Consider the following 16847-nt stretch of genomic DNA (forward strand, 5'->3'; position numbering starts at 1 on the left):
CTCGCCTTGCTCATTCACCACTAAGGCTTTTATGTGTAGCATCCAACACGTGCATGCATGCACACACACACACACGCACTGTTCAGAAGTACTTCTTTCCCAGTGGTCTTTAAAAGCACACAGTTTAGTTATAGTGCCAAAGGCTGGTCTGTGCATTTTGCTCCCCTGTTCTCCTCACTGGGCTGGGAAGTCAAGTGATTAAGGAGAGGTCTGCACAATGCAGCAGGCTCCCTCTCCCAGCCTGGATCACAGCAGAGGGAGGGCCTGGCAGGGAGCAGACACTTGTAGAGCACTGTTTGTAGTAGCATGTCTCTTTTATATAGGCTTGCATTTAAAACTAAACATTTAGACTGGAAACCCTGCATGCCATGATGTAAATCTCAGTGGTTTAAGTCCTACCTGCTAGTTCAGTTAGTAAGACTCGGCTCTCTATTTGGGCCAACTCCCGATTCTTTTCAAAACAGAATACAAAGTTCAGGAAAGGTTTTGGCTCTTTGCCAGCCATTATTAGTCTATTTGAATCGTGCAAAGTAAATTGATAAGACTGAATTTTCAAAAATCACTAATGAGGCAAAATTTATAAATCATTTTTTAAAACAAAAAAAGTTATGTTTTTAGTTTAATTTTCTTTGCCTTTTTGTTTCTGAATTCACATTTTGGAGTGTTTGGCATTTTCCTCCTACAGCTACGAAGTCCCCCTTTTCCCTTTAAATAACAGCTGTCTTTTTACATAATCATGTAATTCTGGGATCAGGGGTTTTAAGGGACAATCCAAGTAATACTGCAAATTACTCACTACAAATCAAGAGATTTGACAGCATCACACAATGCTCACAACCTATCAGCTGCTGTCCAAGCACACAAAAATACTTTCCTTACTCCAGCATGCACATACATTTTAGTATAAAAGCACGGTGCACTCTGAGCTCAATTTTCCCTTTTTACCAGAACCCAGAAGGAGACGATTGGGCCATTTGCTAAGCAGTAAGAATATCTGTTGCAACCTCTTACCTGAAACACGTAATTTGTTGGAAGAATATACAGTCTCCTATGTCTTCCCGTTCACAGAGTCATTCAGATGACCTATGTGCTTTCACTATTAAGGGGGTGTAACTTTTTCTTCAGAAACTTTCCTTCCTGTTTAACCGGTTTACTGAGATAATGATTCTTTCCCAGGTCTTCCTTCAGGGAAATTTCAAACAGCAGTAACAATGAAAAGGTAACAACTTATTTGTTTTCTTTCTCAGTTTGGAAACCCAACCTATTTTTTTTCCACCTCCCCCCCCTTTTTTTTTAAAAAAAAAAAACAAAACAAAACAAAACAAACACATGATGGTAGATGATCTCACACTTTCAGTACAAGTATCAAACACCCTTGAAATAACATGATAACTTCTCTAAGGAAAAGGCTTGCCTCTTGGAAAAACTTCTGCACAAGAACATGATTCAGAAATTTTACTCTACTCCATCTTCATGCTGCTTATGTCTATCTGCGCTGGTGGTGCACGCTCTGAAACAAGCTCCTAGCTCTTCTCACAGGAGAAGGGGATGGTACAAATCTGGCATGTCAGAGAGACCCTCTGGCTTTGGCTCCTCAGTGTGCAGAGCAGGGACAGTCTAATGGGGGAAGAACCTCCCTTATGCTGGGATGTCTCCCAAAGACTGTTGAAGACCTGCCCCTCTGCAAAGGCTTGCTGAAGCGCTGGAGTAAATCCAGCACTGGTCACAAACATCACTGTAGATCTCAAGGAGCCCAGGACCCTCCATAAAAGGGAGTAGCAGAGGCTGCTCCAGGCAGGACACAGAGGGAGTTCCCTCAGGGACCATCTGCCTTCACGCTTCATACCATTCCTTAAAAAGGTATAAATTGCTCCACTGAAGTAGCTATTCAGAATTCATACAAAATCCCAATCCTAGTCCACTCCAAGGTTGTTACAGGCAGAAAAATATCCTCAAAACCAGTGAGGGAGTCAGTATCAACAAAACATTATTTCAGTTATAAAAAGCTATGCAGTAAGACTGAGCACATTATGATAAAGCATTTAAAGTTAATAATTAATCTCAGGTATTTTATATATCTGATAACTGAATGAAGCAATAATTTGATAAATCATTACAGGGAAAACTCTGCCCTTCAAAGTATAACAAAAAGCTGTCAATGATGTCATTGTGAATTAAAAGCAGTTAGCCAAGGACAAAACTCACTTCGGCTGGTGAAAGGTGATGCATTTTTTCCTCATATATTCTCCAACCCTTAAAATGTCAACTTGCTCTGCAAACTATTTGGTGGCATTTGTGCTGTACTGTAGTCATTACCAGTGATTACTGTGAAGCGATCCTGAGAGAGAGGAACACACCAATTTTAGGGGCTGCCATTTCAGAGTTTATGGCAGTGTGATGTTGCTTCATCTGACAGTGATTGGACACAGTAAAAGGAGGATGGAGAAAACAGGAAATATGCATGGGAAGAGCTCATATTCCCAAGCAAACAGGTTATACGCACAATAGGAACTGAGCTGGGACATGTCCCCCTCTCTCACCACAGTGATTTCCAGGAGAAGCATTAAGATTTTTCTTGGGAAACTCTGAACATTTTCAGGATTTTTTTTTTTTTAGGCTTTTAAAGGTTGCTGCTATTTTTCTGTTTCACATTGAAGTAACAGGCAGGAAACCGCTGAGTCACTTTCTACCCTAATTCCTCCTAATAGTACCAAGAATTGTCTCCTCCTCTTTTGCTGCCATGTGGGACAAAATCTCTAGAGACAAAGAAAACTGGATACTCCCTGGCATGCCTCCCTTCCTTCTGTTAGATACTCTCGCTGCTCCACCAACCGGCAGGAGCCTACATCTCACTCAGGTTAAAGAAGAATCATGCATTCAAATTTAGCCCTGTGTGAGTGTGCTCGTATGAGCTAGGTCTGATAAAAAGCTGTGAGTAAAGAGCTGGGAAAATAGCCGCTCTAACACACCCCAAGATGAAATACTGCATCTTCAGCAGGGTTTTGCTCTCGAGTGTTGCTTCACACACAGTTTGGAACTTTCCCAAATCGCACCCTTGCATTTGAAGCCTTGAGGCTTCGAGTAATAACAGGATTGCAAAGGGAATGCTGCAAAGTGTTTCAGCAATAAGCGGGGCCAGAAAACTGCCTAAACAGAGAGGCAGTGAGGGAACTGCTCCATTTCGTAACAAATCCAGCCGTCTGTGTTGCTATTCTCCACTGACACCTACTGTCAATTCCCCAAAACTGAGAGGCAAGGAACAGAAATCACTGTGTCAAGCACAGTGGCAATTAAACTTTATGTCCGGCTGCAGGGAATGTCATCATATCTATCATCACCACTGACAAATATGGCCCCTGTCAGAAGACTGCTCTTTATGGGAAAGATTCATGATTGTTGAGATCCTGCCTGAAGATGGTGTGTTACTACTTCTCTTCGCTCAGTGCTCCAAAGTACTGCTGCACCAGGGCGATGACAAGGTATCAGTGAAACTACATAGGTACACAACAGGGTTTTGCGATGTGCTGGTAAAAACAAATGTCAAGATTTTGTTGGGTTTAAGTAGCAGGTGAACAAGTTAAAAAAAAAAAAAGATGGTAAGATTTTTTTTTGTTATTATTACAGGCCCTTCTTTCTTTCTTACCTACAAGCTTCATCAAGCAGGAATTGTGCCTCCTTACCTGTTTAGTAAAATCCAGCAGACTAGATGCTGCTGGGCAAAGCAAATAAAAGTTGCAACAAACACGATACAGAGGTTGAGTCACTGTCAAATGATTCATCAGTAAAGGAGACATTTTCTGTAAAGGGCAAGAAGGACTTTTTAATTCTGAAAACACTCCTCACCCTCTATTTAATCACACAGAAAAAGTCTGGGAATGGACAGAAAGAAGAGGAGGGGAGGGAAGCAAAGTTTCACTTTTCCAAGAAAAATAAATAAAAAACATTTTGTTTTACATAGAAAACATTTTCACAGGCTCTACTCACACCTACATATAATATACAAAGTTACTAAGTTACCAACACCCTCCTGAGGTTTGAAATATGCTATTGTGAAAGATCAACCTCCACAGTTTGCATGCACAGACTGCAAAACTAGCCATGACTAAATGTAGACTATGGATTTTAATCTCCCTTTTTATTTGAACATCTTTTGTACTTTGATCCTCTGAAAGGAACTGCACATTTTAGGAGAGTTGTTTCTGGCAGAAACAATTATTCCAGCTTTAAAATTCAAGTTGCTGAGAAAATTAAGTGCTGAAATGGAGAACAATCTTATCACAACCATCTTAAATAAAAGAGTTAAAATAAGACAAGCAGGCAGATTTTCATGTATATATATACACATGTACACACAAACACTCTCATATTTGTATGCCACACTCATACATATATAAAAATGTGTGTAAACATACATGTATATGCATACATACATATATATGTGTGTATATTTATATGGATATATAGATCTCCCTATGAAAGCCTAATATAGGTTGTATACACACACGTAAATGCCTAATAAACATTAAGTGACCCAAGAAGAGCTTAAATGCTTCAAAAAAGAAGTCGTCACAAGTTTCAGATGAGAGAGTCAAACATCGCAAAGCTGAGGAATGCTTAAAGCCAAAGCTTTTGTTCATATGGCTTTATAAATGACACTTTGTGTTGTTTCCTTCCATTTCTCTTACCTTCTGTGATTTTTTCCACTGCTTTCTTATGCTATTCTTTTCATCTCCCCAGTCCAGTGTGCCTGCACAATGGCTTTCTCTGAAGTTCAGCTTTGTTATTCCAGTATATTCAATAAGGTTTGTTGACCTTCCAGAAATTGTTCATATCATAGACTGTACAAATATAAAAACAGTCTTGTGATACCAGCACACTGTTAAGACAAGCTCCCTGGCCACTACAGCAGACTTTTTCCTATGGAAAATTTAGTGAGCTGGCTCATTACAATTCTTAAGACCCCGTCCCATTGCAGCTCATGGTGCATGGGGATCTACAGGATTGCTAGAGCAGAAGGAGAGCAAAAAACCCACAAAGCATGGAGCTCAACATCTCTGGCAGGCCTGAACTGGGCTGGCAGAGCCAGAGCGACTCTGCTCTAATACCCTGGCCGTGCTGCCCCAGGGAACTGTTAATATTATGATTACCTTGAAGAGGACCTAACTTAGGACCTGAAATTAAAGCCATACTTAAGTGATCCACATAGGGGGGAAGGGAAAACGATAATAAAGACCCATTTGTACTCCCTGTTGATTTTTGCTGTGAGTGGACCTTCGGTTCATGTGATGTGTCAGCTCAGAGGCTTTTTCGGTATTCAGATGAACTAGTATGACGGAGTCCTTTTACTGACGTCATCAATAACTTCAGTGAAACCAGTGAAATTATAAAATCTTATACTAGGTTTATATTATAAGCTAGTATATACTGTAAACCTAGTGTAACATCTGAACATGTTCTGCTATCTTTATCAAAGAAAACAAATTAACCATTTAAGCATAAAAATACAGGCACCTAAAGCCAAAACAGTAACTTGCTTACACAGTACTAACCTTATCTCAATATGCCTTTCCACAAGGTTACTTTGCTTATATTTGCAATAGTGCACATATTACAGTACTGTAACATCTTAAATAATGCAATATTTCTGAAATTTCCCTGAACTTCTTGCACATGGGCAGCTTCTTACATCTTTCTTTTGACTTTAATTTTACTGTCACAGTTGCTCACAGTACGACTGAAACACTTGCTTTAAAAAAAAAAAATTCCCAACAAACATATGGCTTTTACAAAAAAAAAAAAGTAGTTCGTGGGTGTATATATAATTTTTAAACCAACTGAACAGCATTCCTTATATGCAATTCAGGATATAAAGCATCTGCTTAGATAGCTAATTTGGCTGCATACTTAGGTTGCCTATGCATGCCAGCAAAGCATTCATTACTGTTTTCATTAAAACTTTACCTGCAGCATGAAAGCCAACAATAATTTAGTTGCGTTTTCACATAAATAATGCAAAGAGACTGCTTACCTGCAATAAAACATATTTCTGCAAACTGCTATGTGAAAATTAAGCTCACAGCAGCCCTCTAACCACAATGGGACCAGCCCATGAATGAGTGGCTGGCAAAGAGATACTTGCAGTGCTGAGAATCCAGCTCCATCTATCATCCCAAAGTACCTTTCCCCTCTGGTACCTGCACAGATTATTCTTACAGTAACAACTGCTCTCTGCTGTATCAGGTCCTGCACTAGCCTGCTTATGGTTTTGCTAATGATGTTTTTGTATTTATGAATGAGGGGAGCAACAGGGAAGACCCTGTTCACTGGACCTGTAGAATTAAGCAGGTGAGGTGTGTCCACTGAAGCAGCAGTAAACATACACCCTACTGAGTGGCACCAAAGGTACTCATCCCATTGCAGTAACTGTGACTTAGATCTGTGTTCTGCTTTGCACGATTTTGGCAGCCCAGCCAACCCTTATTGTTTCTGCTCCTCTGGCTTCCACCTTGCTCTGTCTTCCTCTCAAGTGCAGGAATAAATCAATGCCAAGAAGGGAGTCAGCAGCACAGTGCTTCATATCAGAGGTGAGCCGCTACACACATACAACTTGGGGGGAAATGCGAGGCCCAGGTGGAGACGGCAAGAGAAGATTGTGCTGAAGTAAGGATACCTCAGGGAAAGATGAAGAAGGAGTTAGTATCCATGCACAGTGGCCTCTGAAGGTGGCTGGAATCTTCCAGAAAGAAGGTTCGCAGCTCACAATGTGATCAGATCATCTGCCAAACACTGGGCTAGGAAAGGAAGAGAGAAGAGCAAGGGAGAGCTCTACTCATCCCCAGCCATTCAACAGCCCATGAAACCCCCTAATTCAGAAAGTTTGGCAGTCCCTAGACAGACAGTAATTTCCTGGTACTTTTGCGTGGGGGGTGCTGAGTAACTACTATAAAAGAAAGAAGTAGTACATCCACCACCATGGCCTACAAGATGGCCAAAACCACCATGAACTGATGGCATGAATGCAGAAATGGAGACACACGCTTTTCACCACAGTTTCTGGGGAAAGTGAAACAACAGGAAGCTTTGGGGTTAGGTACATTCCCTACACTCAGCAGTGATGTCTTGTCACCCCTGCCCCACCAGCCTATGCCTAGCCCACTTCACTCTCTTTTGAGGTTCACGCAAAATAAGAAAACTCAGTTTAGAATAAGTTTCAGACTGAGAGCTGTGACCATGTTAACAAAGAGATATTTCACAAGCATCACAACCATCTCTCTTCTTTCCTAAGGAAACGCTGAGCTTTCCAGATCCATATGATCCCAAGCATGGGAACACCAGACTGCTCCTTCCAGTTCTGGCAGTACCAGTGTGGGATGTGTCCTGATGCAAAGCTCCAAGCCCAGACACCTGACTGCAAACCTGTAGTGTTCAGGTCAAACATGAGCCTCAGGTACGACTAAAAGCAAATGAATACACAAGCCACCATCATTTTGGTTTTCATTAAGGGCTGCTGTTTTTTGTAGGAGGAGGGAACAGGCATTTCAGAATGTAAAACAGAACAATTTCACCCCATAGGTTGAGAGACTTAAAAAAAAAAAAGAAATTTAAGTACACCTGACATTCAGGTGCTGAGGTGTCACCTCAGAAAGTTGTGCTGCAGGCCTCCAGGACATGGTCTAAAATAAGATATCACGTTGTACCACAGTAACATGTCCTTCCTTTGAGTTCTAGTGTCATAGCGTGTTACAATTGATGGCCACAAAAAACCCTCTATATTGGAATTTAATATCAAGATAAACCACGCTTATATTCTCAAAGTGAACCTCATCCACAGAACTCCTTGAACATCTGCATTTACTTCTGACTGACTCAATTAACTCTGCCATGCCTGCATTATAGCAGCAAGTTTAGGAAAAATGCAGACATCCTAGATCGAGGCTGGAGCCCACTCATAATATATTGTTCATGTCTGCTTCAGACTAGAAATAAGTATCTCATTCTTCGCTTGGTTGATCTACTTTTATATCCTTGATTCAAATGGAGTTATGTAAACTTCATGTTTGCTGTCAGGCTATGAAGAAGCCTATTCTAACTCAGATAAGTTTTTCTTAGATGTAAATGCACATGCAAAATAGAAAGAGCTTTGATATTGAGATTTTTTTCCCCTGAGGTTCAAGTATTTTATCATTTTAATAATATTCCATTTTCCTGTTGCACTCATTTTTAAAACTTCTTTTGTATTAGCTCCGAGTATTATAATTCCTTCAAAATTCCTCTGGAGGGCACTATTACCATAACTATACAATTAGCTACAGATGGATGTAATAGAGATAAACACTAAATAGCCTTGTTGGCAGAAGGCAGAATGTCTTTTAACCAAGACAGCTTCTTTACTGCTGCCTGAGTTTTTATTCTGCTTTACAGGATATGGGAAATCTTAGCTACAAAGAGAAAGAGAATTTAGAAGTTATTCTTGTAGAGGTTTGTCTTGCAAATAGGTGGTGTGTGTGTGTGGGGGTTCCAGTTGTCATCTCTGTTAATAAGTACTAGAATTTGGTATAGCCTTCAAATACTTTGCAAAAGTGATATTCCAAGGCACAGCATGATTTGTGACAGTTTGGCTTTGGAAGGGATGGAGGAACTGATTATCTTTGCACATTTCCTATTCTCTGTGGGCACTCCTGTACCCCTGAGGCTGGACAGGCTACTGTGAGACCTGTACTCCGCTCTCCTCCCAATCACCAGAGCTGCTCTACTCCACAGTGCAGAGCAAGGTCGTCTATTTCTCCAGGATTTAGAAAAGCCTGTCCAACATAAAGAGAAGGAAGAATAACATTTTGGAGATAGTAAATAGATTGTGACATACCAGGGTTTCTTAGTAGCTGCATGTTTTTCAGAACTGAGAGGGAAATCAGAAGTGAGCCTCACAGTTCATAGGAAAAATTTTTGAAAACAGGATAAACTCATGAAAGCTTGGAATGGTCAACTTTAAAGCAAAAGTGTATGTCTCATCTGGTCGCCCTCTTGTGATCATGCAGTATATTGCATGATCATTTTATCCAACTGCTCTGAAATTTTGTGGGGTAAACCAGTGGTGAATTACAATCTTCAGTTCAGATTTTGAGTTGCTTGTTTTGTTTTTTTGTTTTGTTTTGTTTTGTTTGTTTGTTTGTTTTTTGTTTTTTTTTTTTTTTTTTGTTTTTTTTTTTTTTTTGTTTTTTTTTTTTGTTTGTTTGTTTGGTTTTTTTTCCCTACATCTTCTGGAGAATGTCATAATTATGTACAAAAAATATTTTTTTTACATTGATTTTATTACTACTACTTGTTTTTTTTTTCCTTTTATGACTTGCACATGTAGTTGTTTCATCTATTTTCCAATTAGACTAGAAATTATTCGAGTTGGTACAATATTTGTTTGAGAGTTTTTACAGCAAATAGCACAGCAAAGTTATAATAGTGATGAGGGTCCTGGGATTCTATATCATACAGAAGAAAATGATACTGATATAATGTGTTTTTAATTAGGCTATCAAAGCAAAGAAAGAGGGAAGGGTATTTTTCAGCTATGGCAGGTGTTATATATAACAAACTAATGTTATTGAGAAAGAATCAGCACATACAAGTAGAATAAAAACTAGCAGAACAAAAATAAATAGAGGTTTTGAATTAACTTCTTGTGAACTTAAGTTTGGATCTGCATTGGTATTCTCATTAGTAAAAATTATCCTTGCTCTTTTTCATTGATCTCTTATCTATTTCAACTTGAATTCTCTGTTACTAATTATCACTTAATTCAAAGAGACTTATCATATTTCTGTTTTATTTTAGGATCTTTCTTTCTTTCTGACACCTGCATCACCACACTGAACTCTCACAGCTTCTCCTCCTAATCACTAGCCTTCAACAGCAATTGAAACATTTTGTTTTAAAGATTTTTAAAAACATAAAAACTAATGACATGAACTTTTCAAATAGATGTAAGAGGGAGGAAAAAAAATGATAGGTCAGATTTTGGGTACACCAACCTTGACATTGTCCTTTTAAAGTACTCCCCAGGCAGCTTTAACTTTTGCAACCAGTACTCAAGCAGCCACTCACCCTAGGGCCCAGTCAGCTTGGCAGGATGACAGAGGTCAGCATTTCACACGAATGAACAATTTCTCCAATATATAAGGCAAGCATTCAGTTCCCTCTCTCTCTTTTCACCTGTCCTTTAAAGTTTAAACCGAGACTGCCATAGGTGCTGTGCACAATGCAATGAAAATTCCTCTTTCTATTAACCCTTATGATGAGAACTGATACCCTTACAATTTTAAACAGTCAGAAGCCACAGAAAGGCTCCTCTTACTCCACCCCACCCCCTCCCTCCATCAGCTTCTCTTTTTTATGTAGTTTCCCTCACAAACAAACGCCCATTACCTCTCTAAATCACTGAGTATGAGAAAATCTTGATGTTCTTGCAGAGCATTCAAAGTGTGTGCAGGTGGTGAGGCCAAGTGGGAGCAGTACTTTGACTAGATTCACTTTTTGGATTAACACATTTCTTGCTACTTTGAATATGTGACTGGCATTTGCATGCAAAATATTTTTGGGTGGGACAGAGAACCTCCATACAGTGATGTGGTTCAGGAAACCACCACACAGAACTTGCAGTGAGGCCAAATAAAACTGACTATGGTAAAACAAAGACTTTTAGTGAGTCCTAATCAAGGCACTAGGAAATACACACAAATTTTAGTAAACTCAAAGGGGTTAGGGTTAAGTGATCACAAATCTACAAGCTATAATCAAAAACTTAACTCTTCAAGCCTGAAAAATGGAAAGCACACACCTTATCTCTTATTAGCTGAACAAGCATGGAAACTCAGTTACCTACCCACAGTCTCTGGGCAACTCTCAGAATGCACCTGTGTTGCTTTTATTCAAGCCCAATAGTGAAAGAAACTGGGAAGGAGAAAGCAAATGGAAGCTTCGATAAGGAAACTTGCATTGGCCTTGCTCTGATGTTACATAGCCAGCCAACTTCTGCACTCCCAAAATTCAAAAGTCAGACGAGATTTCTCTGGAGTAGGCTGGGATACTGACTTTTTTTTTCTTTCCTGTTGAAAAAAAGCCATTCAGACACAAGTCTCTGGGAAGATATTAAGCATAGAATAACTATTTAGCAAGATTCAATTAAAACAGATTAGATTAAGAAGGTTAAGAAAATAGTAAAACTCAAGTGTCAAATTTACTAACTACTTTACACCACTTAGGTTGGCCATAAGATAATTTTGTGGGCCCTAGAGCCACAGGCTGACATGCCAAATTTCTGCACATAAGAAGAGCACCCAGGGGGCTATTAACACAGTAGAAACAATTGTGACTGTGAAACAAACCCATGCCTCCTGAGCTCCAAACTGTTTTAAGAGCCATTATGGTCACTGCTTTTGTACCCCCAAAAATCTTTAAGCTGAGAAAATCATGGCAGGGACAGAAGACCTGAATTTATGACAAGGAGGAGTTAAATTTTGAGCTGCTGACTATCTAAATTGTCCCAACCTCAGTGTCATTTAGAAGATGTAACTAAAATGTTAAGATGTGCAGGATTAACCATAAAGCCTGCACTTTCATTGAACTTTGCCTTTTCCAGTCAGAAGACTGAGTAGACTACAACCAAGCTCTGGATACACATTTATCTGGTCATATATACCAAAGGAAGAAACTTGGAATTGCAGATGGTGCCCCTTTTAGCTAACAAGGGAGAAGCTTAAGCCATTCTGATGTTGGTAAGCCTACAGAGGCACCAGACAGTGAAGAACTGTCTCACATTGCATTTTTTTTATTCTACTTTTGGTTTTCCTTTTATTGCTCTTTACCTCACATCTAAAACTATAAGCTCCAATGAAATGCTGAAGTTCAGCTACTGTCTCAGTCCCATATTGCTAAACCCTTTTGTTGAACCACTGAAATGTCTGGACAAGGTGAGAGATACTGTCTTGCAACTAGACACAGCTTGTTGAAAGAGGACTGGAATACTAAAAAGCAATGATTCCTTATAGAAGCACTCTTTGGTTTGGTTCTCTTTTTTTTTTTAACTTCATTTTTTTTCTCTCTTTGAGTGACAATTTTTCAGAAAGTTTGCAGAAAAAGTTGTGGGGTTTCAGGGTCCCCTTGTTCCTCCACTTGTCAGAAGGCAAAAGCTTATGATGCATCCACATCTCTGAGGGCTCAATTTCAACTAGAATTCCCTGGAGCCTGGCCTGAAGGGGATGTTTCTTCAGTGGATTCAATTTTCCAGGGTATTAAGAACTGAGAAAGTAAAATAGATGACAGGCACTGAGGGTGGAATTCTATTTCCACTGGAGGTTAATGGGGCTTTCTGCCACTGATTTCAGTTAGGCCAGGATTTCACCTGAGTTTTGTAGTAAAATGTGAATAATGATACTGACTTTGCTTGTAAAACTCTTCAAAAGGTATGGAAGGAAAGCACTATGTAAAAGTGTGGTATTAGTTATATTCCACTGCAAGACTGAAAGAAATCAAAACTATTTATAAAAATTGCTACTTTAAGGACATTAAGTCTTTGAAGGGGTTAGCCCTAAAGCTACATTCTCTATTCAAATCTATTATAGAGAAGAAAAATGAGACTTCTGAACAAACTGTGGATTTTCATATTCCTTTGAAGGTGAGAGGCACTTGAACAACACCAAATAGTCCTAATCCTCGACAGTCCCAGTTTGTCACACCCTGAACATGTGTTTCCCTCAACAGAGGCACAGCACCACAGAAGAAAAACAGTTTCATATAATGTAATGGGGCAGCCTCATCACTAAGACCTTCCACCGTCAAATAGACAAAAAGACACTGGAGCTGGAGGCTAAAGATCTCAGCAGTCTTTCTTTGCTCTGCCATGGCCAGAGCTCCTGTGAGATTTGTTGTAAATCCATCTCTGGGATTCTTGTTGGCTCACTTCCCTCTCTCCTTACAGTTGGCGAAGATTTTTAATAAACATTTGGCTCTAAAAATCTCTGAAAACTTGCCTCTAGATCTATCTTAGATACTTGGTCTTGTATCTAAGTGGATACTTCTTACTGTGCTTCTTGTCTCTGTTTCAGAGATGTGCTTTACAAGAGTCATATATAATGGTGCTCTCAAAGTCCATTGTAGATTTTAGGGTGCTAATGTAACACAAGCAAAAAAGAAATAAATGTCCTGATGTAGTTTGACGTCAATCACAAATGTATTGGAAGCACATTTGGTCACTTAGTAAGGAATTATTAACTGCTAAAACTCATTTTGACAACTAGAAAAACACTTTTGATGTACAAGAGGTTTTTGATCCTCTGTCTTATCCTCAGAGAGGAAAATGAGGAGAAATGTAGAAGAAATCTGCCTTTAATTCCAACTCACATATTTCATTGGTCTGAATATTTTACCTTGATCTCAGTGGTATGAAAACACATTAAGATATAGGCTGTCTTAATACTACCAGATGTAAGGAAGAAAGGAAATTAAGAAAGAAAAAGAGCAATAAAGCAAGCAGGCAAAGCTGTGTGGCAATGGATCAAAAAGCCAGAAGAAAAGGAAAGAACAGCAAATAAGGAGGGGAGCAAAAGAGATAAAGTCATCAGAGAGGGCAGTAGAGGATGGAAAAAGAAATAAGCAGAAGAAGGAAGGCATTATCTAAAGCAGAAGCGCAGTGGAGGCAAAAAATATTTAAACAGAGCAGAGAGATGTCACAGAAATAAAAAACAAAGTTGTAGAGAGCAAAAGATAAATTATGAAAATGGATACAAAACAGAATAAGGAAAGCAAAGGAGCTGAAGCAGACAAAAAGAATAGAAAAATACACCACTTCAACTCTGGAAATACATTTAATTCCAGTCAGGGGGTGACTTAAGGCCTACATTTAGTTGACCAAATTCCCAGGTAATTAAGGAAAAAAACCCCAACATTACACTTCCCCAACCCTGTAGACTACCACAGGTTCTGGATAACACCATTACAAGCTGCCTTTCAATGCCTTTAGGCTTTCTCTGGGCTAGCTGGACTTCCTTCTTTCGTCTTTTTATTCCAACATTTTTGCCAACCTGCCTCCTGCATCTTCCTCCCTCTACACCTTTTTTTGCTTACTATTTTTCACCTTGATTTAAAAGGACAATGATAATGAGTGCTTGTTTCTAACAAACTGTAACTGACTGAAAAATGACAGGTTATCCACCAAAAATATTTGTAAGGAAAGGAAAATATGTCAAGAAGAAACAAAAAGCCAAGAAGTCAGTGAAATTCAGTATTTTGTCTTTTATACTGCAAACTCTGGGTAAACATCCTCACCCACATGCTAAGTAATAAAACTTTCTCACGGACAAAAATGTTAAAAATCTTACACTTTGAAGTGCATAAATAAACCACCCTGGTAACTTCAACCAAAATTGATTTTGAGGGGTTTGGCTTTCTTATATTTTTTAATAACTTTTTCAGTAATGATACCCCAGATACACTGTTTTAGCCCCTCAAAATTAGCAATTAGGAAACATCTTCCAACTCCACTACCAGGTCTGCTAAACTGGGTCCTATTTCAGTATTAAAATACTTGGCCAGAATGTAAAAGTCTTACAGCCAAGACCAAAATGCTTTTGAGAGTGGATTTGATTCTATTGTTCCAACACCATTTTATTTGAACTCCAGCATTTTGTAACATTAAAAAAAATATTAAATAATAAAATAAAATCAAAGGAAGCTCAGCAAACTACTCTGGCAAAGCAGGCTTTTAGCAAGAACTCTTCCCACTTCACTCTTTGCTGCAAAAAAAAAAAGGAAGGCAAACCATAGTTGGAGCACTAATGAAAGACTTCAAGAATTAATGGTATGCACGTGAATGTGATGCTGTTAAACATTGTTCATTAGAGCTCCTGATGAGCAGCCATCTTGCTGAAGAGAGGAAGAAGATCATGACACATGCAGTTCAGAATTTTGAGCTAAGCAGTCCTATATCAATTGGTGCACTGTACTTTAGATTTAACAATCACCCTGTATTTAGTATATAATAGGGCAGATTTAAGGGGCAGGAGGGTAACTAATTAAGACTTTCTTTCCTCCTTTTATAAAACTGATTGGTGGTGGCTCATGCTGGGACTCCATACAACATGGGTGATGTTCCTTGCTTCAGTGATATCTGTTATGCATTAGTACAGCTAAAATTGATGACTTCCTATATGAAATCAGCTTTATGAATAGGATAAAGCTTGTTTCATTCACTAGGCACACTTCTGGGAGTGCAGGAAGACTCACCCTGGTTTTGAGCATAGGTGAACTTGCATCATTTTCATGGTGAACATCCCCAGATGAAGATGACTATGGATTTTTCAACTGAATCCCTGTTCTCTGTCTAAGTTCTTAATTGTTCAAAATCAAAACCTTTTATAAGAATACAGAACTTCCTAGAGTACTTTTTCCACCAGGAAAGTTTCTAAACTCTATGATGGCTTTCCTAGTCAAAACCAGAGAAAGCATCCCAGGTGATGATCACTCTGAGTCAGAGTGAGAACCAGCAATGCAGTCTTTTATTCTAGAGGACGGACTTTAAAAAGTGAACAAGAAAACAAAAGCATTTCATCTTAGTGTAGAAAAATACTTTTGAACATTTTCACATGAAGCAAGCATTTTCTGAAAAGGAAAACAGAAAAAGATTGCAGCCCTGATCACTGAACTGAGGGTTAAACAGGAGAAAACTCAGGCAAGTGAAAAATTACAATCATGATCCGTAAAATATTCTGACAGCTGGACACAAAGTAAGCGTCACTACTCAAAGTCCAAGAAGAGAGTACAACTGTGCAACTAGATCTGTTCAAATTGCCTGACAGGGATGATTCAGTGACCGTTTTTTCCCACAAAGAAAACAGGCATGAAGCACCCACTCATATTCATTTCTGCTTGTGTTGCTGAAGTTGTCCAGCTGACCTACACGTGGCCTCTGAGCTAATATTTCTTAAAATGTAAGCTTCAAAAATATTAGTTTTCTAGTTATAACATACCAGTGAATCATCAAAGCAATGGACAAAGGGAACTGCTGAGCATGAAAACCAGTCATTGCTAAAAACTTTGCTTAACTTAAAGCAGAAGAGGACCTTAAACACCGGGAGTCACAGATTTTAAATAGAAGCAAACAAGATTGTTTATAGGTCTTTAATAACTACCACATCTTTATAATTTCCACATAAAATTATAAGAAGTATCTCCTCAGTATAGGCTATGTAAATCTAACCTATTGTAAACTGCTCTCTGTGGTTATCAGCAGACACGAATGACATCCAGGCAGATGAGCACCAGACAAGGTTCTCCCCTCTCTGCCAGGTTCACCTAATCTTGAACAAGTTTCTCCTTGTATATCCACATGCAAGTAATTCCAAAATTACCACTTTCCAAGTCTGGATAAGCATGAAAACCACATACCAAGACGTGCTCCATAAAGCGAAAGCTACTGTGTTAGTGCAATTTGTTTGTGCACATTAATGTCACTAATTTCTAACAGTTAGTGTGTTTACATATATTTTAACCGCATATAGGTTAGATCTAGCATAGCTTTTTAAAATCCTGGTAAAAAAAACTCATTTGAAACCCATTGTCCTTTTATTAAAAGTGTTTTAAGCTTTTGTAAAACTTATTTCTTCTAAGAGATGTAAGAGGAAGCAAACTGGACACAGCCCAGTAGTTTAGAATGGAACAGATCGCAGAAACAGGCTTGCTATGGTAGAAATAATCATCAGTGCTTAATAAACAAAGAGGGTGCAAGTTCAGCAAAGCACATCAGGGCACACCATCCCAGCACTGAACACTAAGGTCAACGGCTTGGACACTTTCCTAAAAGT

The 16847-nt window shown here is 38.9% G+C and overlaps 1 protein-coding gene across 2 annotated transcripts in view; it reads right to left on the reverse strand.

Annotated features, from left to right (window-relative positions):
- PIK3C2G (phosphatidylinositol-4-phosphate 3-kinase catalytic subunit type 2 gamma) overlaps positions 1-16847 on the reverse strand; it is a 317803-nt gene that overhangs the window by 207598 nt on the left and 93358 nt on the right. The window contains exon 1 of one of the 2 annotated variants that reach the window (XM_032986468.2): positions 1012-1212. The exons of the other annotated variant lie outside the window; for it this stretch is intronic. The gene's annotated coding sequence lies outside the window, so the exon portion shown is untranslated. Of the gene's footprint in view, positions 1-1011; positions 1213-16847 lie in introns of those variants that run through there. 2 annotated transcript variants of the gene reach the window in all.

The sequence above is a fragment of the Tyto alba genome, unplaced genomic scaffold (assembly GCF_018691265.1).
Source record: "Tyto alba isolate M040663 unplaced genomic scaffold, T.alba_DEE_v4.0 Super-Scaffold_21, whole genome shotgun sequence".
Classification (NCBI taxonomy): Eukaryota; Metazoa; Chordata; class Aves; order Strigiformes; family Tytonidae; genus Tyto; species Tyto alba.